This window comes from Sphaeramia orbicularis, chromosome 13, assembly GCF_902148855.1.
Source record: "Sphaeramia orbicularis chromosome 13, fSphaOr1.1, whole genome shotgun sequence".
In the NCBI taxonomy this organism is placed as follows: Eukaryota; Metazoa; Chordata; class Actinopteri; order Kurtiformes; family Apogonidae; genus Sphaeramia; species Sphaeramia orbicularis.
The window spans coordinates 26437872-26457146 of NC_043969.1; the positions used below are offsets into that span (position 1 = coordinate 26437872).

At 36.9% G+C, this 19275-nt stretch overlaps 1 protein-coding gene across 1 annotated transcript in view; it reads left to right on the forward strand.

The window, feature by feature from the left end:
• The first annotated feature begins 10080 nt into the window (after positions 1-10080).
• drd2a (dopamine receptor D2a) overlaps positions 10081-19275 on the forward strand; it is a 76337-nt gene continuing 67142 nt past the window's right edge. The window contains exon 1 of the mRNA XM_030152963.1: positions 10081-10512. The gene's annotated coding sequence lies outside the window, so the exon portion shown is untranslated. The remainder of the gene's footprint in view (positions 10513-19275) is intronic.

Sequence of the window (19275 nt, forward strand, 5' to 3'; positions counted from 1 at the left end):
TAGAAAAAGCAGCAATAAAAAGACGACTCTGCTCAAAGATGACAGTGACTGAAGGTACCACATGATGCAGTGAGCGAGGGGCAAAAGGGAGATCAGAAGAAAGGAATACAGAAAGAAAGAGAAAGATGACAAAGAAAGAGAGATGGCATGACAGTTTTGAAGTTGACAGGCTCCATGGATGAATACAAGAAGTACATAAGTTGCCTCAAGATGTGTGTCTAAAGTCAGAGAAGACAGCACCCAGGAACACTAACATACCCTGGGCAAGGAGACCTCTTGCCTGGTCCAGACACATGTAAATACAGATCACAGCTTCAGTGTTTAGGGGTTATGAATAATCCTAAAAATGCAAAAGGGGGTTGTTTGAACCGTAAATTGTTCCTTGTGTTAGACTATGAGACTGAACAAAGACAGAAAAGAGCAATGTTGTAATGTAAGCAGGTAAGTCTAAACCAGTGTATGCAACCATTACAGCATCATAAAAATCAATGCTTGGCCTTTGACTCGGGCTGTGCATGCTTCAGTTACACTCACTGTGATGTAGGTGCAGTATACTAGATGAAATGTCTCTGTGGAACCATGTTTTAGACATCATTCATTTCTCTGTCTTTCATGCGTTTCTTGTTTGCTGACATATTCATATAGGCTTTTGCTCCCGTGCCTTACACTTCATTATTTTTTCTTGAGTAATGCAGAATTAGGTCACAAAATGGTCACAGTGCCTGGCTTTGATAATTGCAGGCATAAATTAAATTATTTTCTTAAATAACAACCTATACTAAGTTCTGCTCTGACCTTCACTACTGAATAAAATATTTAACTGGAGCAGTGGATCCACTTGTAACTAATTAGAGGAGGCCAGAGTGGTCAGGTGACAGGATGTAGCAGTCTGTGACTCTGCCCAGCGGTAAAGGGCAAAAGCTCCTGATGTAGGAGATAGATAGCAATGAATCAGGCTGATACAGAGTAACCAGGATTTTTGGGCTGTTGTGTCCAGCGGCCCCATTTCTCACATTGCCTCAGCACCATATGTTCCTCGCAGCTCTTTCTGACATAGATAAATCGTTGTACTCCACCTTTACACCTCGCAGCAGCAGCGTGGACCGACTGTCAGTGGGTGTCCTGGATGAATCTGATTATTTTGGGTATTTCCCAGCCCCCTGTCCACTCTAACTGTTATCCTCCTACTTTCTCCATCTCTCCAGTCAGGTGCTTATTTGCACTTTTGCAGCTTGAAGTTGGCCTAAAAAAAATCTTTATTCCTCCGCCCTTGTCTCAGCTCAGCGTCCCCTCGTGCTCTATCGCTCTCCTTTCACACTCAGGGGGGAACCGCCACACTTGGGCTAATGATCACATCATAGATCCACTTCTCGGCTCTCACTACATCCCAATTATAGTCAAGAGTTTTCTTTTTTAAAATAAAGATCCTTATCCTCCTGCTACAGAGGGCACTTCAGCTGTTTCCGCCTTCATTACTGAAGACTGTCTATCTTTCTGTCTGTCTCCCTTCATCCATCCTCCCTATATTTCGGTTCTGTTTACCCTTCAACTATGAGCCTGTCGTTCCTTTATCTCCTCTTATTTATTTCCTTTGTTGTTTCTTTCTTTCTTTCTTTAATGGACAACACCAAACTTTCTCAAAGAAGCAGAGATAGATTGAAACTTTGCTTCACTTGCAGTTTTTCTTCGTCAAGTGATGCCCAGTGAATGAACTGAAAGTGTAACTTTTGTTGAAGACAGCCACAGTGGAAACACTTTCTCAAGCAGAACAGGGATAAAATTACTTCTTTTGAATTTAACTTTATTTTTTACTAACAGCAGGATGTTGCATTAAATGAACCAGGATTTGCTGACACTCTGTGCTATAACAGCCAACTCATTCAAATGATAATAAACCTGGTCACAGACTGAGATCTGAGAGATTCAGTAAAATATTAAGATTTTAGATTACACATTTAATTTAGTTGCAACTGGAGTTGGAAATTGTATTTCAAATATTTATGCAACAGATTTATTTCCCTCAATCATTGCAGCAACAAAAGATAATGAAGCTATTTGTGGCCATAGCTGAAAATAATGATTTCATTAGCATGGAGATAGGGAAGTTGCATGCAGCACACTACGAGGGTTAAAAGACCCAAATTAAATCATTTCAGGAGGAATACCATATGCATGCACCTTTCCTCTCTATAACAAATAGTGGAACTTTCCAACAGTCACTTTCCATTGTGCATTATTTTTCACCAACAGACGAGTGACTGCAATAATTTTAAGAGGAACAAACATTTATTCTGTGAATACTGCGCTTTCTGGTGACATTTGTGGAAAAAATTAATATAGAACTTGTGGGGGTTTTTGCCAGATTTAATGAATCTTGAAGAAAAGGACAAACCATTTTTCCAATTTTAACTTTGGTTATGTACTTTTCATATCACTTTGTGTCTAACAATGTAAGTTCAAAGCCGCATGTAAACAAAAGCCATACAACTAGAAACCTCTGCTTTTGAGGAAAATACAAAATAGAAAAAAATGAAATACACACACACACACGTGCAAGTACAAGCAAAGACAAAAATTCAAATTGATTTTGGATTAAATAAATTGTACATAGTTACTTCTCCATTTGGCCTTTCAATAGTGGGTAATCTCACCATAGTCAGGGAAAAGCTTTTTCCAGTTTAAATCAGTCTACAGCCAGTTCCACGTAGAGGAAGCAGGACAGATGAAAGCATCTTAACAAATTCAGTGCAGGCAAACAGTCTTTGTACTCAGTCATGGGCAACCATAAGGCTAACAAGCTTGTTTGTGATTGCAAAGCCAACTCCACAGTTCCCCATCATATTGTCCGCATGCTGCTCGCCTTGGCAGCTTGAGCACAGAGTGACCTTCAGCTTTACAAGTACCAGACTATTTTCTGTTCTCTTTGCATTAAATTCTCGACTGTTTCACTGTTCCGACAAAACACCAATTTGCATTAAAATCTATTTGTGGACAAAGATTTACTGCCTGGTTATCATAATGAGATGTAACTGGAAGTGATAAGATTTCAACATTTTCCAGCATTAATTATTTACCTTACAGCTCTTCCTACTTCTTTCACACTTGTATTTCATTCAGGACGTTTCTCATTTCTCTTCCACCTGCTATAGTGTAGCATCTGATAAAATGTTACAATGAAACAAGATGGAACGTTGCCATAATCACTGTAAAGCTCAGCTCAGCTCAGCTGTAATGAGCAGAGTTCAATCACACATCTCTCAGGGAATGTTACAATTAAAAAGGCTTATGAAATAAACATAAGTCCCGACTGCTGAAAGCTGCCACTGTGTGTGTTGAAGCTGGCTACATCTTTTCCTCATATTGTCCTTTAAAATGCAGAGTTACTCTGCTTCTTTGGAGATGTACATTCACTATCTGCAAAAGAAATAAAAATTTGAGCAGCTCTGCAGTCAAATTGTGAGGCGGGCTGGATGGTTTTTGCTTCTAATTAATTAGCATCGCTACTCTCTTTGGTCTTTCACTCTCCCAGCTTATCTTTCAGCTTCTTTTCTTCTCTTAAACCAAACACATATTAGGTTATTATGTTGGCACTCAGCTTTGTATGCATTTCTGGGCTTTTTTTCATGATACATTTGTATTTTCTAATCTTAACTCCCACTATTTAACATGGGATTAATTTGATTTTCTGTCATTCTCTCCTCCATCCCCTTTGTGAACCTCTTTCAGCTGTACACAGTATATATTTTTTCTAGGCCAGCCAGCATCTGCTAATAAATGAGATTGCCCATTCCATAAGAGAACAAATCAGGCGTAGCATGGCTGGCTCAGTGATAGGTGTGTGGACAAAGGTGTGTGACACAGAAATGGAGAAATTTATCATGCTTTGGCAGAGTATTGTATTGTTACTTGTTGGATGGAATTATTGTTTGTTTTTTTCATGAAACCCAAGAAAAAATGAGAAAATACAGCCCTATAGTGAGACTTTCTCCTCAAACATGCTTTCTTAGTGTTAGAAAAATTGCATATAACTAGATACCTGTTTCTGGCCCTCACCCCTCTCCTTTTTTATCTCTCCTTCATGGCTTTCAGAGTTGGCTACAGCTTAACTGTCAACATTATCTGCCAAACTGGCAGTCATGCAGAAACTCTTAGTGTCTTTTTACTTCTGTGTCACTCAGCACGAACTATTATTTTTCTATTTTTCATTATTACATTATTTTTTTATCCATGTAAAAGCCCCTGTGAGGTTGAAATCTCCTTTTAAAGGGAGGCGTGGACAATAGAGCTGTATAAACAAGAAATACAAACACTACAAACACACAAATACAGTTTAACCTTCCTCTTGTGTTAGAGTCAGCACCGACCCTTTTTAGGTTTTAAATGCATAAATGAACCACATAAAATGTATTTATTGCATCAAGGCTTTTTGACTTTGTCAGGAACCTCTATTTCAACAAAAATAATACAAAAACTTTTTTTCCACTAAATTATGACATGCTCTGGTTGAAATTATGACCTTTGTGTTGTTAGGGTCAGTTTCAACCCAGCTATAAAAACAAGATTTTAAAGTAATAATTAGAGCCAAAACTGAAATCATAAGTGCACTGTCAGCCAACACACTGACAGCCAGCTCCTGTCCCAATCATGTGAGCTTTCAGGATATCTTATTTTGCCTTCTTATCCAGTATACCTGCACAAAAACAAAACAAGCAAAGAAGATGTCCAGTATAGAGTTGGTGACTTGTAGAGTGCACATGGAGGGGTATAATGACGAAAAAAGGTCCAGAGGCTCCCACCAAAAATATTAAAACCAATATTTTCATGAATAAGGAAGCCTAACAAAGTAACCAAGAGATGAGAAACAAATTGGATGATAGATAATTGTTTTTAGTGTATTTTACAGCTGATTTAAGACATGGGTCAAAACTGACCCGTTCACATAAGAGATGGTAACAATAAGCTAGCACAAGAGGAGGGTTAAACATAGACTACTTAGTCTCATTAATGTGTTAATGTGCAGAAGATCAAGCACAAAGTGAGAAACATCGGGTACAATCTCAGTACAAATTTAGACTGTGTTACATGAACAAGAGTATTATTTTCCGGCTGGTTATATATTCATAAACTGAGTTGAATTCCCTCATGGTAACTCTATGTCAGGTGATCACATGTCAACTATGTGAAATGAGCTTCAAGAGTCAAACATGAGTTGTCACATATGTCTTTTTTTAGTGCTACCCAGTTGTAATCTCATAAATTTTTTATATGATCAGGTGAGTGGTGGTGCATAAAATATGATTCAATTTCAGGACCTTAGTTTATGGCTTGGAGTTGGAGCGTATGTTATATGATGTTAGGTAATGTCACTGCAGGTCTGTGCCTTTCCTCAGCTCACCTCAAGTCGGCATCCGCTCCCTGACGGTGGCACTGTGCATCTGCCTGGCTGACAGTACAGTCTGTGTCTAGAATCCACAATCACAATCTATGTGAAGTAACGCCCTGTACTAACATTATATTGTGGCTCTTGACTGGAAAAAATTCTGGGATGGATTTTGAAGCGTTTCATCTGCATGAAACGACGGGTGAAAATGGCATCTAAAATAGCATGAACTGAGCAATATCATCAAAGTTGCTGTGATTTATTTAGCATTCTGCCATCATCCACTCATCAGTGTAAGTTAATAGAGGCCATATCAGGCAGCACCAGGATGCAATGTTGCCTTATGGCAGTCAGCAACAAGATGTGTCTGTGCCTCCCACAGCAAGCCTGGGGACTGTGCAGGAGTGTGTGTACTGTACGAGTGTGGGAATAAGTGAGAAAGTGGAAACCGGCTATCTTCTGGAGTCCAGATGTCCTCACAAAAGCACATAATTGAGAATAGCTATTTTTTTGTCAGGAATTCTTCCCACAGAGAATAAAATCCACGCATAGGCTATATCACTAGTCTGTGTAATTTCATCCATTCTCAGTTATTATTGAAAAGATTTGGGGTGTTGTAATTTAGCTTCTTCTTTATCTGCATCTGTGTTCACTCAGTCAGTGCTGCTGACTCGTTTCAGTGACATGTTCTCTCCATTTCACAGGAAACCCTTCTGCAGCCATACAGAAAATCTGTACACTTGTTGCATCCTGCCAGACTTTTCATGGGCATGAAACGGCAATATCACCAGGTAATGTTAGCTCTTTAGACAGCGATAGCAGAAAAGAGGATATTTAAAGCACTGTTCTTGGTGCAGTGATGTACCTAAGCTGTTCTTCTGAAGGAGGGGATTTTCTCCTCAGTGCTTTTTACTGTGAATACAAAGTAAAGCAAGAAAAAAAAATAATACTGCGCTGCTAATGATAAAATTTGATATTCAAAAGTTTAATTACCTTCTTAAGCTCCTCTTCCTTCTGAACCAGAAATACTTTTGAAACACCCAAAGACAATAATTATATGCAAAAATATTAATGAAACAGGTTTGTTAGCTTTCACCACCCACAGGTAGTTGAAACAATAGCAATTTAATAGACTTCATGACGTCATCTTTTGGTCAGAAAGGAGACATTATGTACAAAAAATACAAATAATTAGATGAATATAATACTGTGCTTTTTCTCTTTAACGTTTAGCAAGATGTAGGTTGGATATAATGTAATAGCTCAAAATGTGTTGCTTTAAAGCACAGTAGTTGAGTAAATGTGTGTAGTGTAGTTTATGTCTCTGCCAGTGATTGTTCTTGTTGTTAATCCACCCCCCCAAAGGGGAGGCAAGGGGTATTGTTTTTGTTTGTTTGTTAACATCCTAGCAGCAAAACTATTGGTTGAATTCATACCAAATTGGGGTTATAGATTGCCAGTGACCCAGAATAGATCTGATTATATTTTGGGAACAGTAGGTCAACGTTCAAATTTTTTATAAATTTTATTTTATTTTTTTTCCCATTTACCTATAATGGGTGTTCAAAGTTCAAATGTCTGTAGCAGCAAAACTATTGGTTGAATTCATATCAAACTGGGTTTACAGATTGCCAGTGACCCAGAATATAAGTCATTACATTTTGGGAAAAATAGGTCGAAGTTTAAATGTTTTATGAATTTTTGAAATCTTTTTTTCCCCCCATTTACTTATAATGGGTGAAATTTCAAATGTCTGTAGCAGCAAAACTATTGGTTGAATTCATACCAAATTGGGTTTATAGATTCCCAGTGACCCAGAATAGATGTGATTACATTGTGGGAAAAGCAGGTCAAAGTTCCAATTTTTTATGAGTTTTTTATATCTAGTTTTCTCCCATTTATTTATAATGAGCGATATTTCACAACTATAAAATTTTGTTTTACTTTACTTCAAACTTGGCACCTATATAGAGGCAATGCCAAAATAAGCTACAATACATGCGAGGGGTGGGGTACATTGTGCCTGGCACCACTTGTGTAAGAATGTTTATTGTAGTGAGTGATGTATGAAGACCATAACAGACAGGAAGCACTTTAACGATGCAGTGAATATAAGATTTAGGTGAATTTAGAAGGTTCTGATTCCAAGAAATGATTGTAACATTGAACATACTGTTTTAATTTCATATAAAAAGGAGTGAGATGCTGTTTAAGGAGTCCATCATAATGGGCTGCCATATTTTTATGTTCGTCTCTTGCTTTTTGCATTTTAATGGGGATGACACCCAGCATTAAGGTGTTTTACCATCACCTGCTATGCTTGAATGTGGACAAAGGTTACTGTTCTTCTACCTAAAAAGTCTACATCAGTTGGTTACAATCTACAATTTCACTTCTAGGCGTCATTAAATATTACACATTGAACCTTTAAAGAAATAGTTTCTAATTTCACATGTGTGAAGATGTGTAAACCAAAGTGATTTGCTGTAGATTTCACCACATATTATTCTCACTCCATTTGCACTTGTTGGGCATAAATACACTACATGCAAAACTGTATATCCATATTAATTACTTAATAAATAGACTCCAGTGGATTACATTTGCATAGATAACTAATCCCAGGAGCGTGAGCACAACCAACAACACTGACTATATACAGAACAAACATCTATACTGTAAAAAATGACTGTAGAATTAACACCACAAACTTGTAAAACTGCAACATAAAAAAACTGTAAGTGACAATACGATGCAAAGTTGTTTATTTGAAAAGATTTTTGTGTTAACGATTAAATCAAATATAGCTGTAGTTCTTACAGGAAGAGTATGTGAACAAAACCAGATTTGTATGTAGAAATTATGTATTTCTATTGTTTTTAGAAAATAAAACTGTACTTTGAAATAGAATGTGGTGCCGTTTAAATTGCAAAACTATAATGTTGAAATAACGGCATATTTGCTTTTATATACAGCGTGGGGAAGCAAAATTTACAATATTTTGAGGCAGGGATTGAAAGACAGTGTATGACATATTAGTTTATTGAAAGTCAGGAGAATTTATTTGCCACAAGAAAATTTACATAATAGAAAATGTTTTTATTCTATGTGTCCTCCTTCTTTCTCAATAACTGCCTTCACACGCTTCCTGAAACTTGCGCAGGTGTTCCTCAAATATTCGGGTGACAACTTCTCCCATTCTTCTTTAATAGTATCTTCCAGACTTTCTCGTAATAGTTTTGCTCATAGTCATTCTCTTCTTTCCATTATAAACAGTCTTTATGGACACTCCAACTATTTTTGAAATCTCCTTTGGTGTGATGAGTGCATTCAGCAAATCACACACTCTTTGACGTTTGCTTTCCTGATTACTCATATGGGCAAAAGTTTCTGAAAAGGTATGGATAATAGTGTTAGGTATGATTATGACATCAATATATGTTTGGTTTCAAAACAATTGACGTAGTGCCTGCTGAGAAAAACAACTAAATGTTCATTGTAAATTTTGCTTCCCCACCCTGTATATATATATATATATATATATATATATATATATATATATATATATATATATATATATATATATATATATATATATATATATATATAAGTTATAACAAAAAAAATAAACATTTAACAATTTAACATTTTAATCTTGTAAATAAATGGGTTGGTAGAGTTGGTAGAGTGGCTTGTCCAATAATCAAAGGGTTGGAGGTTCAAATCCTGGCTCCGACTGTCCATATGTCAAAGTGTCCATTGAAGACACTGAACCTTAAATTGCTTCCAGTTGGACCTGATGGCTTTGGAAAGTGCTTTGGACACCATGAAGGTGTAGAAAATGCACTAAATAAGTGCAGTCCATTTACCATTTAAGTCTAATGTTAAATATACATGTTTAAAATGTTAAATCTACATGTTACTCCGTAAATATGTGTACAGTTGGATGTATTTTTTACAGTATTGCTCTGGAAACCACAGCTGCCAGTTTTTTTTTTCTGTAAAAACAACAGGATTTTTTTTTTTTTTTTTTTTTTTTTTACAGTGTATGCTAACAAACAAAAGGGAAAAATCCTCAGTTGAACATTTCCTTGTCCATTTCTGATGCACTTGACACAAAAGTCCTGTTTTATAAACCACTCTGTTCTTTTCACACCTGGAATATTGTTAAACTCCATGCCCTTTCCACTCAGTAAAAACACATACTGTGTACTAAGGTCCTGAGTGGGTCCAAAACTATTAATATTCATCAAACTCCTGGAGTGAGGAGGCTGAGTCTGCATATTTTTGAGTACAACATAACTCTACAGAAGGTAACAGCTTGTGATATGAGTGAAACGGATTTGTTATAGTGATTGTGTTTTATTGCGCAAATGCCTTTTTTTTCCACACCACTAACGGATTTCATGTCTAGATCCACTGTTCAGGTCTAATTATCACAGTGCATCTCCAAGTAATTAAATAAACCCTCACATTTAGCCCTTTTATATCTCCCTCAATTACTTGCAAATTCCTAAAAAGCGCAGCCCGTGGCGCAAAATGGAGAGAACAGGATGAAAAATAGGATTCAGTCCGCAGGCGTAGAAGGTAAAATAGGTTTGACGGTCCAAGCCTGCCGGTGGTGACATTAAAGGATACATACGTCCCTGGCAATGTTTAAGTAGATGTAACCCCGCCTTGATTTTGCACACTTCTTCACAGTCGCTGCGCTCCTGCCTCCGTCAGTACTGAAGGTAACTCCGTGCGTAAAGCTCCTCAACAGCAGGCGGACGACGCACAGTTCCAGCCACCGCGTCATTCCTGTGAAGACCGAAACTACATAAAACAGTCGTATTTTTCAGAAAACTGAGAAAGACAGAAAAAGAAAACACTGGCTTTTCTTTTTTCACGTTTTTATTTGTATGATTTGTTGGCTCTCTGTGGTGCGTTTTTGTTTTGTTTTTTTTTTTCTTCTCTGAACACCTTGATAAATGCTTCGCACCGGTGCAGATGTACCAGCTCGGTAATCCACGAAGAATAAAATAATGTGCAAAATCAATGAAGGATACAGTGGAAGCTAAGTGTGGATACTCTTGGATTTAACAGTCAGTGCCTGTAAAAAACAAAGATCCAGTCAAACTTATGGCGTGAAGGTAAGGTATATCTTTTTTTTTTCTTTTTTTCTTTTTTTTTTTTTGGGTCATGTACAAAACTTAGAAAACGAGCAAAAAATAATCTATAGACCACAGGAATCCATCTATGTGTACCACAAAATAATGGCTTTAGATGATATTAGTGTAAAAACATTACAATTCAGCAGGGATTGGGGTCCAGACCAGCCTTACTAATGAGGGATTCTTGGTGATATAAAGTGATTTATTGGGTCTGATTCCTGAGATATTAACTTTCAAGGTGAATTTGCCACTGCTGTTGCCTTACTATGTGTCGCCACTATTATATTTATTTATTTATGTATTTATTTTTATTCAATTTTTATTTTATTTTTAACGAACACTTTTCTGTGAATGAGCGACTGTTTGTCACCCACACTGCTATGCAACATGGGAATAAATATACATATATGAATATTTTTTCCCCCTCAAACATCCACAATATTTATCCACTCACTATTAGGTTAAAGTGACAAAATAAAAGCAAATATTTGATATCAATCCACTCTAGTTAAATGACTTAATTTCTTGATATGTAATTGTCTCGCAGGGCTGATTTCAGATCTGTTTGAGACTCTCAGTTTGTTTTTAATGCTGTTTTCTCCAGAGGCTTTACATCCTTCGTCACAGTGTTTTGTGCGGGGCAGGTGACTGGTGCTGCTTTGGCATTAGCCCTATCACTGCTTCTGTTTCCTATCTGCTTTAACAACACTTAACAACAGAAGATAATGAATGAAGCAGTTCCTGTGAAAAACCATTGTTGTATTACTGTTGACCTGCTCTGTTTAAATTCACCCTGCATAGATTAAAATAGTGGAGTGACTCATTTTTGTTGATATATTCAATATCCCCTCCCTGGTTATTATTTTATTACACTCACACAGTATTCTACACCTTTATTCTCTTGGGTCATTTGGGGTTTATATAATAGGAGGTGATGCGCATATCTGCTGCCACTTTGTCACTTTTTGACAACTGTCACCAGAAAGTGGGAAACAGTAAAACAGCCGAATATGCACAACACCGAGAAAATTTCCACAATATAAAATGTGTACATTATATACATTTGTTGTGCCAGTCAGCAGGTTCAACCCTGAAAATAGACATCTAGTTAAACACATGCACCTTGGTCAATGACATCTTACTAAACTGGTGATGTCATTAAAAAGGACACTGTCAACCTTTCTTCAGGGGAAATTGGTTATGTCAATTCCACTAGAGCAGAAGGAATGATCTGAATGCTTAAGAGGGACAGAGTAGCATGACCAGTTAACTCCAAGTGAAAACATGTTAAGTTAAATACCAGTATATCTGCTGAGACTGGATGTTGTGACCATTTACTGTCTACTCAGTGACCGCCTTCAGACATGCTGTTCATCCATATGGATAATGCATCTTCATGACTGATCCGTCGCACCTCGTTTGTGGAAAAAACAGACCGGTTGTGCAGCCTGGTGCAGTAGTTGTCAGGACCAGCTGTGTGACATACACAGCTTAATTGAATGAAATCTCCTAGCGGGTCCATAACATTGTATATTTAAATTAGATATTATCTTGAAAGAAAAAAAGAAAACAAATATGAAAATGCAAACAAATAAGGACTCCCGGATTCCAGAGCGTTGCATAAGTAAGAGACGGGCCACCATCAGGATATTGAAAAGGAGGTGAAGAGTAGAATCCCTGTATTAGCAGTAGTTAAAGGGTTTCAAGCCAAATCACTTGATGCAGCCAGTATCGATATTTATTCAACACAATACTCCCAAGACAGTTGACGCGGCTTTAACACTAAGACAACACCGATTTAGCCTCTGCTTATTAAATTCAATTACACACCTAAACAATGACAGGGCGTCTGACACCCAAATTTGATCAAGTGTCCTATATCACAGTTTTACAGAAAGATCTGAAGGGCATTCTCTAGAGAAATCACTGCCATAGCACTAAACTGTTGGGGTCTAATTGCGATCAAGATTTATGAAAGCTGGATCCTGTCAGCGCCTCAGTGCTGTTTTTGAAGAAGTAATCATTATTTCTAGCTTTACAAGACTGTACTGTACAGAGTGTTCGAGAAGGAAACTGCAATATGCCACTATTACTGCAGACAGCTGTGGGACATTACTCATTTGGGAAAGCTGTGTAACTTCACTCAGAAAGTAAAAGTCTACCACTAATTAAGTCCCACATGTTAGTATTAATGCAGGTTAATTGGTGTCTGCCATACTTTTACAGTGGCGGATATATCTTATAGTTATGAATAAAAGACAAACGAGAAGTGGAATATTCAGGGAAATTGATGCAAAAGTTTCACTGACCTTTGCGTGTACTTCTGGTTGAAATGAAAGCAGGCTAAGATGAAATATAAATAGCTTTCCTTTTCAGCGGAATCTCAGATGTACTTAATGCTCAAATTGAACCAACATTACAGATGATATAAACACAGATCATCTGGCTGACAGTAGTTTTCTTATACATCTCAAAGAATGTGTAAGGCTCACACAGCAGCCCATTAACGTAAAAATCCCGTGCAGTAGTTTCGCTCCATGCCTTAGTGAGTCTGTTTGGTGGTCATGTGGTTCAGGCAGCCCCATTGTACTTTGACAAGCAAATCATTTAATTGTATTGGATCTGTGTGAACGTATCCAACTGGCTTACATTCTCTCACTCCTGAAACCCATTCCCCTGCATGTCAAATACGTCAGCACTCTAGGGACATGCACCATCACTGAGTGGATGGAGGAGCCAATTAACTCTGAAAGCCAATAGGAGAGCCACCATGATGTGGTTATGCTTCAGGTTACATATATGTTATAAGCTGAGAAAGTTGTGTCAGCTTGGTCGACTGTATGTTAATGGCGTGTCTACATGCCATATTGATCTACACAGCGGTTATGAACTCCATAGTCCATTAGTTATGGGAAACAATTGTAGCGTTGTGTTTCACTCAGCAGAAGCAGAATGACAGTCATGTGACAGAATTAGTCATTTTAACACTGTTTACATTTGTTTTGATTTTTATATAGAAGTGTATGTACTAGGGATGTAACTATTACCGGTATAACGATAAACCGCGGTAAAATTGCAGACGGTTAGTATTACCGTTTAAATTCTAATAATTGTGATAACCGTGTTTGATTACCGCGCTTTTAGAGGAAAAAACCCTATGTAAAGATTTGCTTTTATGTCAAATATTTGAGTATAGTTTTAATTTATTACAATTTTAGTTGGATATAACTAATATTTGGAACCAATATTCACTTTTAAAGTCTTTGAAAAGGTTCATTAAGCATGTGTGTGTTATTTATGCAATAAATTATGTACATTTTTCAAATTGGATTTTATATATATTTTTTGTGTGTTTTGTGCTTTTGTTTTTATAGTAGGTTAAAGTGAAAAAAAAATAGACAGATGATATAGATGAAGTTGTGCCGAAAAAAAAATCCCAAGCATGGGTATAGTAAACATTTGTTTATATAGTATATAAAGGCAAAATGAAAAGTACTGAAAAACGGACAAAATAGGCTCAGACCACTAAGGGTTAATACTGGTTAATGTTTCTGCCAACAGAGGGTACATTGTGACTATTATTTTATTTTATTTATTTATTTATTTTTCAAAATACAACAAGGGTAATTTATTTCAGTGTGTGTATCAGTACTTTTTGAACATTTTGAGCACAATTTCAATAATACCCTGATAATAATGATAACCGTGATAATTATGGTCACAATAACTGTGATATGAAATTTTCATATGGTTACATCCCTAGTATGCACATAGATTAGAGGTGCACAATATATTGTTTGAGCATCGTCATCGTGTGCGAAATAGTCACATCGCAGGTCCTGCAATGTAGGAGGCAAATGAACTCAACGTTTTCTCTTCTAATTTCAGCCTGGGTACCTGACACACACTGCACGCAGCCATCCACCAATCATAATCGTTCTTAATCAGTTTGCCGAAGCAGACCACACCCCTGCACATTGACTGAGTCGCTGGAAACAACATTGAAAAATGAGCAACAAACAACAGAAAATCACTGAAAACAGAGACTTGGTGCCAAAAAGAAAAGCAACGTCAGTTATCTGGAATTATTTCAGCTACAAGAAGGATTATACTGAAACATGTGTTCTGTGTCGACAGTGCATTGCACTTATTGCCACAACGAGAAGAAACACAACTAATTTGTTTGATCATTTACATCAGCACCACGCAGCTATTATATCCTCCTAAGTATTTTTTCGTATCGCAATATACACAGAGTAAAAAAAATCGCAGTATCAGTTTTTTCCAATATCATGCAGCCCTAACATAGATATATCTATTCCATGATATTATACAATTCTTTGACATTTTTCACCTTATACTGTGGTTGATAATGTATATCTTTCACATCTTTGCTAATTTGACTGTGCATTGAAAATATTCAGCTTGCTAAAGTGACTGCTCTGCTGCGAAAAACAGACCAAAAATAACTTGGTCACACCTAATGCTCTGACCGACTGAATCACTTCCATTTTTATTTTGTGACACAGCATCAGTATCATTAGTCCTGGTGTCTTGAAGCATTAGCAACGGACAGTCATAACTGTGGGTATGCAGAAGGATTATTAATCCTTTCCATGGGTATCTATCATAATGACTGGCTACAGAACAAAACACATGCATATTTCTCCTGGTGTTTATCTGTTTATGGGTACATATGATGCACTCTTCACCCCTTAGTTTTACACATAAATGTAGATGACTCCCAGTTGTTAGACCCTACAAATATAAAAAAGCACCCCTCCACACATATAAATCTTTGTCTTCATCACTTAGAAGCAATACCACATTGACTTAACATGACCCCATCCACTACTTTTCAAACCAATAATCTTTAAAATGGCATTTAACTATTTATGATATGTGGACTTGCATTCTGTTATCATGCAGGAGTCAAGGGCAAACAGGTAGCAGTGGAACCAGATTTATAATACCAATAACATACTTGACATTCTAAATACATGGTTATACACACAGCCGTTATATTCTCCAGAGAGGCGTAACTGTGTTTTAGCTATAAAGTCAGAGGATATCAGACAGCCACTTCTACATCCACAGATAGATGTGCTTGAATGCACATATGATACACACATGCTAAAGGTACATCAGTGGACAGGGAATATCTTAAATGGTTGAGGCTCCTGTGGAGTTGGATAAAATATCAGAGGTAGATGGCTCAAAAATTACTCCCAGCCCCGCAGGGAAATTCACGCAGGATTCAGTCGGGTCCAACAATTGACAGGTCAAATATTAGAAGACAGAAAGAGGAATGAGGATTAATAGGAAATACACAAAGAAAGAACAAAAGTCCCCCGGAGAAATGGTCTCGCTGTGTTCTCTTTGGTCCTAATACAATGACACTTACATGTGTCCATGCTAGACGCTTCAGAATTCAATATAGTCACACTAATTCCAGATCATTCAAACTCCAGCAGATGGTGCCTAACACACACCCTCAAGGTGTGAAAAGAAACATTATTAAAAGGTTCACTCAGAACCTCAGTGTGACGCTTTCAATTTTGTTTGTTGCTGCAGCCTTTTAAAGACAAGAATTAAAAGGTAAACACGGGATGAAGAGGGGTGATTGGCATGACATGGTTCATATGTCACTTTGAACAATTTTCTTTCAGGCTTGTGTCAAGTGCCAAATAAAGCTGGTGTGTTGCACTAAACAGCATTCCAGTGACAGCTTCCTTGACATTTCCCACCAGAGGCTGGCTCTCTTTTTGGTGAACAAAACAAGCATATATCCTCATGTCTGAATGACCTTTAGATTTTAGCTTTGATATATTATTCTGCAATCCAATCTTCTCTAACCTAATCTCTAAAGATAGTGAAGCTTGCAAATATCCCAGTCTTTAAATAATCAGCCTTTAGGCCTTCAATACATTAAACATGTTACTGGTCAAGTTAAATATAATAATATAATGACTGTATCTGTTTGGCACTGATATTAACATATTATCAAACATATATTGTCATCAAATTATACAATTACAAACCAATTAAGTCATTTTTGTGGCGATGAATAATTAATCAATGATTACTTGTAGTATCACAGTCGGGAAGGTATTGTGGTAAAAATTCCCACAGCTTCTATTTTCTAGAAGCCGTTTTCATTATTTGTACATGTACTATGTAAAACACGAAGTAAGATGTTGGCACAGCATCTAACCACACAAACTCCTACACAAAACTGTAGACAAACTCAGATTAGCCAAGGATACACTATACGAGGCCCAGCAAAACAACAGAGAACAGAGAAATGAAGTAGTAGCTGGTGAAAGAGGTTATCCTTCTATTGAGCACCAAGTAATTATAGATGTTTCTGATGGGTGTGTAGCTCAAACAGAAAAAAAAATGGCTTTCTATTTGTCAGGGGTGCAGAAACAACTTGATCGATTGAGGGATTTTTTCTGGTGAGATTGAGTTGTGGACATTTTGAACCTAAAATAAATAGAAAAAAGTAAGTTAATTCCATTCCACACATAATACATAAAACAGGCTGAGTTACAAATCACCTAAACATTTTAGAGAAAGCTCCTACAGTACATACTAAGACCCTGCAAACTATTATTTATTTGGAAAAATGAATTATTGCATCATATTTTATCTGGTTACACCCTTAAAAAAAACCTGCAGTTAAATCCATAGATACCTCGCTTTATTGCATACCTATCTCTATAATCACAGTGCAGGGTGAAATAAAATCTCTACCTGGTAAATATGACAACCACAAGAAGTGATTGTGGATTTTGTTAAATCGAATCCATCTTGGCGTGACCTTTTGGCAGACTTATAATTATTGTGGTTGCAGAAATGGCTGAAGCACCTGCTCAAAAACAGATTTTAAAAAGTTAGATAACATATTGATTAGACTGTAAATATATAAATGCCATATAAGCATCTCATTCTCATTCAGAAATCAGTTGGATTACTCATGTTAGCATGTAGGTTGTTGGCACAGAATGCATAAATGTTGCCTTAATACATGGTGTAGATCCAGGAGGCTCATGTTGCAATATAGCAAGGATGTTCACTGAAAGAGAAAACTTAAATCCTTCAGAGGAAGCGACATGTGAAAAGATGGATGGATGACAAGCGTGACAGGTACAGTGCGGAACATCTTTCTGTCTTTCAAGACTTACCTGTAAGAGTTGAAAATGTCCTTGACATCAGAACAGATGAATAATGTCAGGAAATTTGAGTAAAAAACAGACTTCGCTTGTATTGTGCTAATATACCAAATGAAACACAGACGGTGGCCATTAATCTTCGAGGTCCGCAGGTTAAAGTGGTCCTGTGTGAATAGGGCGAAATACTTAATTCAGCGCAGAATTCATAAGATCTTTCTCAAAAAATACATTCATAGTTTACATTTTACACCAAGGTGATTAAAACAAACTATTAAAAGTATTTTTTTTTCCTATTTACAAGTGTGACTAGGTGACAGTTACTCTATTATGTGACATTTATTAAGAACCTGTGTTGAGGTACAGTTTAGCAGGAAAAAAAACTGCAAAATTTGATAAATTGAGAAGTCAGAGTCTGTGCATTTAATTACAGAATGCACTGTATCATGTGTGACAGGAGTGAGTAACGGTATTATGTTAAATTATTTGACGATGACAATGGGGGTGGGATTAAATATGTTTTTCTTCTTCCCAGTCCTTTTCGAGTGTAAATGAATGATTTTGGAATTTTTGAGCTTGCATGTATTCTGTAAATGCTCGAAATAAACAAATAAATGAAATGAATGAATGAGTTATGCTGCTGTATTTTTGCTTATGATCTTCTGGTCAGTATAAGTCTGTACCTGCCTCTCAGTGTCTGCACTCCCACCACCGTTCAGTTCAAGTGCGTATACAGTGCAGGTAAAAGTTTTATTAACCTCACTGATTTTCTATACAACACCACTGTTTACAGTGAAGCTGACAGCATCATGTGATTTACCTGAGACTTACAAGCAACTGTTAAGCAGGAAACATGTGCCAGGAAAAAAAAAATTTAAAAAAAATTAGATCCCGTTTGCGGATGTGTGTACACACATGTATTTCTTCCTACGTATAGTCGGTGTGTTTCATGATATGTTATGGAAAGGTGGCGAGGGGTGTGTGTACGAAACCTCACAAGAGACAGGCCCAGTTGTTAGGTTGGAGCTTCACTACAATCTAATGAGGTCAATGGAGGCTTGTTACCAACCTCCCTCTCCTCTCTTTCCAAAGTGTGAATGTGTGAATGCTCTATCATTCTTTACGACTTCATTTGAGTAAGTAATGGCTAAAATCACCACTACAATAACCTTAACGTCTTATTATATCAATAAATTTGATGCATGGCTGAAATTTCTACCCAGAGGACTTTTGTTTTCATGAATGATACATAGGTCTCTTTTGTTTTGCTTTTTATGTCCCTGTCTGCCTTTTGCTCAATGTGACTTGTCTCGGGGCTTGCTGGATTGTGTCCAATAATACATTTGTTTTCACCTCTTTCCGACAGCATCAGTACAGCTAATAGTCCCTTGGATATGTGCACACTGACTGCCATTTCTAGTGATACAGGTTATTGCTTTTGTCAGTCAAATAAATGAATGAGCAATCTCACTTGGGATTTTTTTTTTTAAAGTTGAGTCAGGTAGTTTTTGGCAACCTGAAACCAATTGCTTTACATACCTTAAATGATGGTTAATGTATAATTGTAGCA